Below are 6,000 nucleotides of genomic sequence, written 5' to 3' on the forward strand. Positions count from 1 at the left end.
CCTCCAACCAATGTATCCATGAGTCTCCCAAAATCCACACAATGTGTTTTCTGAAACACACAGCCATAGCTAATTGTTCTTCTCTCTGGAAAAAAGACTTTCTGACAATTTCTCTCCTTACACAACACACCCACTAAACTTTACTAACCAATCAATTGCTCTGCTCACTCTCATTTACATGCCTCTCCACCCCAAATTTCCCGTATGTAATATGCAATGTCCGTGGACTACCGCCATGTCCGCGGACATATTGTAACTTGGACAGCCCTTCTACCATTTCCACTTCACTCTCTGTGCATTCCCTCATTGGATACATCTAACCAGTCACACAACCATCCACCAATCACATCTAAGACCTCTACATCTAACTCCATCATCAGAGTTCAGCACTTCAAATGTACTGTTGATCACTCTGAGTACAAGTCCCATATCATTGGAAAGCACCTACTACAAAAACTGCTCTACAAGTCTCCAAGATTTCTACTTGTAGCTGCATGCATATCCACATGCATGAATACAAACTATATGCATGCATATTTTCTGCACAGTACATGTACAACTCTTATAAATGCATATAAACAGAGTAACTGCCACTTAAACTGTCTAACCTATAAAATGAACTTACTGTCATTGTTCCCCATCTGATATAATCAACTGTCACTTCCAAACTTGTCTGCTATCTAATTTTGTTTTACACACACACCTATCTAAAAAATTATAATATTAGAAGATGGGAGAAATAACAGTAGTGTATAATAGAATTATACACAGCCAGTAAACGGTCATGCATCTTCATACACTCACACACATAGACACTATAATTGAAAAGCTCCCAGCTGCAATAACACCAATACCTGTAAACCACATCCTTCTGCTTTATTACCCACACCTTCACAGATGCATACATTCCATACTTTTCTATACAGTTTCTGCCATTTACCTTATAAAGATTTCAAAATAAATATATAATTATTTCTTCTTTCTCCTAACATTCTATAACACAGCTTTAAAAAAAACAAGTGAGTTTCATACAGTTATTATTCTACTCATTTGCAAAGCATGTTCAACTAAAATATTGTAAATAAAATATAAAGGCTGTACATAGTCAAATGAAACTGCATGCATACACTATGTTCAGGAATCAAACAAGAATACTACTACAAAGACATAGAAATGAATCTCTCAATTAACATCACTGCTAAAGATACACAACATTACTGACTTCCTTCATTTACAATTGCAGTGAAGACCACTCTCCTGGAAAACAGCAACATCTGAACTACAAACACCAACTACAAAGAAACCTGCTCATTCCACAAAAAAAGAGTAAATACAATACTACCTTACTTTCTCTGCCTAGCCTTTAAATCTCTCCACAACCTTGCTCCCCCTTATCTCGCCTATCTCCTCTCTTTCTACACTCCCTCCCACTCCCTTCACTCTGCTGAACACTTTCTTCTCACTGTTCCTCCTTCCCCTTGTGCTACACCCCATTTCCGCTCCTTTCATCTCTTAGCCCCCCTGCACTGGAACTCCTTACCTCTCTCACTCCGTTCTATTTCTACCTTTTCCTCATTCTACACTTTCCTCAAATCTCTCCTTCTCCATTCCCCAACATGAAACCCCTCCCACCTTCTTGCCCCCTCGCCCCTTGCCTTAGCTCCTTAATCATCTCCCTCCCCTTCCCTCTCCCCCATCCTCACCTTTAACCCCATCTGCGTCCCTCCTCCTCCTCTTCCCCACCCTTCCCTCTCACTTCTACTGCACTACTCACTTTCTTTCCTTCAGTTTAATTGGTCTACTTACTGTTTTCTTGGTCTGATTCTCAATTTTAAATTGCTTCCACTGTTACTGTTATAATTTTACTTGTTATGCTTATCATCTTGTTATTAAAATATATTACTCAAACACACTGTGCGGGTGATTCATGTAATTTGTGCACCAAAAAAAGAAACATTTGTGTACCATTGTACCCACAAATCACCATTTATTAAACAGGGATTAGCACGCAGAATGGCACACAAATCCCTGTTTTTCAGAGCACAAATAACATAACTCAGCCCCTAGAATATTAGTATTACAAAACAAAGAATAGTTTTAATTGTATACCATTTGATTTACTATTAGTGCTTATCCTCACCACTAGCTCACTTTCTACTGTCATCTGAACCGCAGTATAGTAACACACAAATCGAAGAATAGCCTTCCCAACTAATTGTAGCTGCCCAATGCACAATCACACACCACCAGATACATCTTTACAATCATACTCAAACACTCATGCATACAGCACACATACATTGCACCACAGCCCAATCCATACCTTCTATTTTTTTGTTTCAACAGACCCCACAGAATGCCTACCAGAAAGCAAGCCCATAGAAAGCAATGCAGAAATAGAGCAAATGAAAATAGAAATTTCCAAAATAAGCATCCATCTCTAGCAGGGTTTGTACAAAAAGTTCAGACAAAACAGCTAATACAGTCATTTAGCAAAATTAAACTATCTTCCAGTACAAAAACGTTGCCTCCTCTATCAAAATGTAAAAGAAAACAGAAAACGATTAACAGAAATGCAGTTACCACTACTGCTAAAACTGCTCCTATGAATCTTGATATAGCAGGAAGTAGCCATACCAAATAAAGTATATTAACAAAAATGTTCTGCCACAGAGTCCTTCAGAATCTTATAAAATCAGGAGACAAACATGCACAACCCTTAAAATCTACCGTAGAAAATTAATCTTAGAAGCTTTGATAGACAGTGCAATCCTTCTCAAAAGAAAGTTATTTATTTTAGTGTTAAACAGAATGAACCACTAACAAAACTAAATACTAAATTACAAAAAAGGCTTCTCAATAAATGGAATGTCAACAAAAATAACTTCTTAAATATCTGTGGAGGTGAATGGAGTCACGCCACAAGCACAGAGCCATATTTCAACAAAGAAGCATACAAACAAAATCAAACAAACACAATTTCCATCCATAGCAGTGGATGAGGTTATGAAAAACTTAATAGTACCATAATGGAACAAGAAATACTGCTTAAAATAATATCCCCAGAAAACTCAGAATTACCTCTCCATTCGACTGAATCAGAACGTCCAGTATACAAATGGTCATGCACGTCAATGTGTAACATTTCCAAAAAAATCTTTCAAATCTTTACGCCAGTTCCTCAATCAATATGTGAAAGGCAAAGACAAAATCAAAATAAAACTGCTGTAAAATATGGATACCTGTCCAGTGCGCAAATACACAGCACTGCAAGGACATTCACTGGCCTGCATTTCAGGACCTATTTGCAAAAGCAGCTTCCATCTTATCAAAATGATATCAACACATTATTCAACTATAAGAAATCTAGTCTATAAACTGTACTATGCTAAAAGTCCTGCATTAGCACTAGCCAATTTAAATAACAATCTTCTGCATGGTACAGCCAAAAACCTACTCAAAGAAATCAACCATATCCAGAGTAAATATTTTGGAAGTGAAAACCACTTACAAAATGCAATAGCTTTGCAACAGACTAGGAACAATTCTGTACATAGCAACCTTCTACTACACACATACAAAAAAGAAATACTAAAATTCAAAAGTACATCCGTTGAAGTACCAAACCATGTGTGTGTTGCCGCAGAACTTTTTATAAAAGTAACACAAAAACTATACACAGAACATACAAAATAGAAGACAATGAAGATTCCAAATGGTTTGAATTAGCTCTCTACCTTACAGCAGAATACAAATACGAAATAACTGACCCCTTAACACTTTGAATTACTGCACTAAAAAACTTGACAATAATCAAACTCCTTCACTTGCTATCATAAATAATCTAGAATTATTTCCTCTACCAAAACCCCTGCAACAACTCAATTTATATGAGAGCATCATAATTCAAACAGTACACCCATTCCAAGCAATAATACGCCTTCAACCAAAAACAGCAAAATTACCTCCTTCTGAATTGGTGAAAGGCATTCACGGCAAAGTAGTATATTTACCATTAGATCTAAAAAATATTTGCACACTCTGAGAGTGCAACGTCCAATAGAACAATCTTTAATTGTCTTAGTAAATGGTGTACCTACAAAAGACAAAATAATTTGGCAATAACTGGTAGATTTACATAAAGTTAGACAAGCCTTGCAATATCTAAAAGACAATAATGAATACTACAAAGAAATAAATATTGAAGAACATTTAAGAGAAACAATTGAAATAATACAAGAGTCACCAGAAACTGGTCAATTTGAACTTCTAGATCCTGCTACAGTAGCCAATATTTTAGACCATTAAACAATTCATCCATTACACTCTAAAGACACCATAGATGATGCACTAGAAACGTACCAAATGCGACAAACAAAAGGATCACCAATCAGCATATGGGAAAAAAGTATAAAAGCATGTGCTTATCCTTTACTCGTTGCTACTGGCAAAGGAGGAAGGTATGATGATACACCCACTCAGATAACAGCATCAGAATACCGCTCATTGCGAATGTATTCTGAAGACCCCAGATTTAGACAAAATGTGGAATACATATTCCACCTACTCTTTGAAAGTGAACTAGCAACTCTATGTTACAGAGTTGAACACACATTAAAATCAGGAACCCACTTTCAAAATATGTCAGCTACACAATTACTACAAAAAGTGCAAGAAAAAGATGAAGTTTTACAATCAAGCATTACAAATCTGTTAGCAAACATGCCTAGTATGAAAGAGTACTGGTTCCAACGTCGCAGGGATGTACGTTGCATGATACAAATCCTTGGCCCACCCACTTGGTTTGTTACATTAAGTTGTGCGGAATATGCATGGGAAGATCTACATGATTTCCTACGCATATCAAACAAAAACAAACCAAACATAGATATACTAACACCTGGAGAACTTTGCTCTCTAGATCCTGTTAATGGTTCAAGATATTTCCATCACCGCTTCATTGCTATGCTACACTTTTTTTGTAATAAAACTGTACCTCCCCTCGGAGAAGTGCAACACTTCTTTTGGAGAATAGAATACCAAGCCAGGGGAGCACCACATATCCACATGCTTTTATGGATTAAAAATGCTCCTAAATTTGGTGAAGACAGTGATGCCACTGTGTTACAGTTTATCAAAAAATATGTCACTTGTGAAATTCCATCAGAAGCAACAAATAGTGAACTTCATGCACAAATTGTACAATTTCAAAGACACAAATGTGGCAAATATTGTCGTCGCAAAACAAAAACAAAGGGAAATACTACACCAAATGCCGTTTTGGTTTCCCTAGACCAGTTACAGAAACAGGTGAAGTGAACAACTTCATGTCTTCAGTTAGACATAGTGTTAAAGGTAAATCACCTAAAAATACATATTACATAAAAAGAACAGAAGAAGCAAAATATATCATTGATTACAATGCAATTATTGCCCACTTATGGAATGCAAAAATAGATGTGCAGTACATTGCAGACAATTCCACTGCTGTTGCATGATATGTTACAGCTTACTTAACAAAAGCAGAAAAAACAGAGCTTTAAGACCTCTGGAATGACCTATCATCAGACAAAACACTGTCTCAGAAATTGTACAGCTTGGGCATAAAAATGCTCTCCCATAGAGAATGTGGCTGCTATGAAGCTGCAGATCGTTTAACCGGTACTGCTTTGTATGGAAAATCTGAAAATATAGTATGGCTAAGTCTTGGTCCTGCTAAATCTAGAAAAAGAGTTCTCAAGTCATACGACGACATAGAAACAATAGACAAAAATGATCCGAACAGCCAAGACATTTTGAAAAACAATTTACTAGACACATACTACCCAAACAGAAGTACCACTTTGGAAACCATGTGTCTATACCACATAGACCAAAACTTCACATACAAAAATAATATAAAACCCGATGAAAAAAAAGGTAGATACAGAGTGACATATTGTGAAGGCAGCTTAGTAAAACTTACCAAACCAAGTTTAATTAATCATATCAAATTGTCAT

The sequence above is a fragment of the Ambystoma mexicanum genome, chromosome 5p (genome assembly GCF_040938575.1).
Source record: "Ambystoma mexicanum isolate Mex_15411 chromosome 5p, UKY_AmexF1_1, whole genome shotgun sequence".
Lineage (NCBI taxonomy): Eukaryota > Metazoa > Chordata > Amphibia > Caudata > Ambystomatidae > Ambystoma > Ambystoma mexicanum.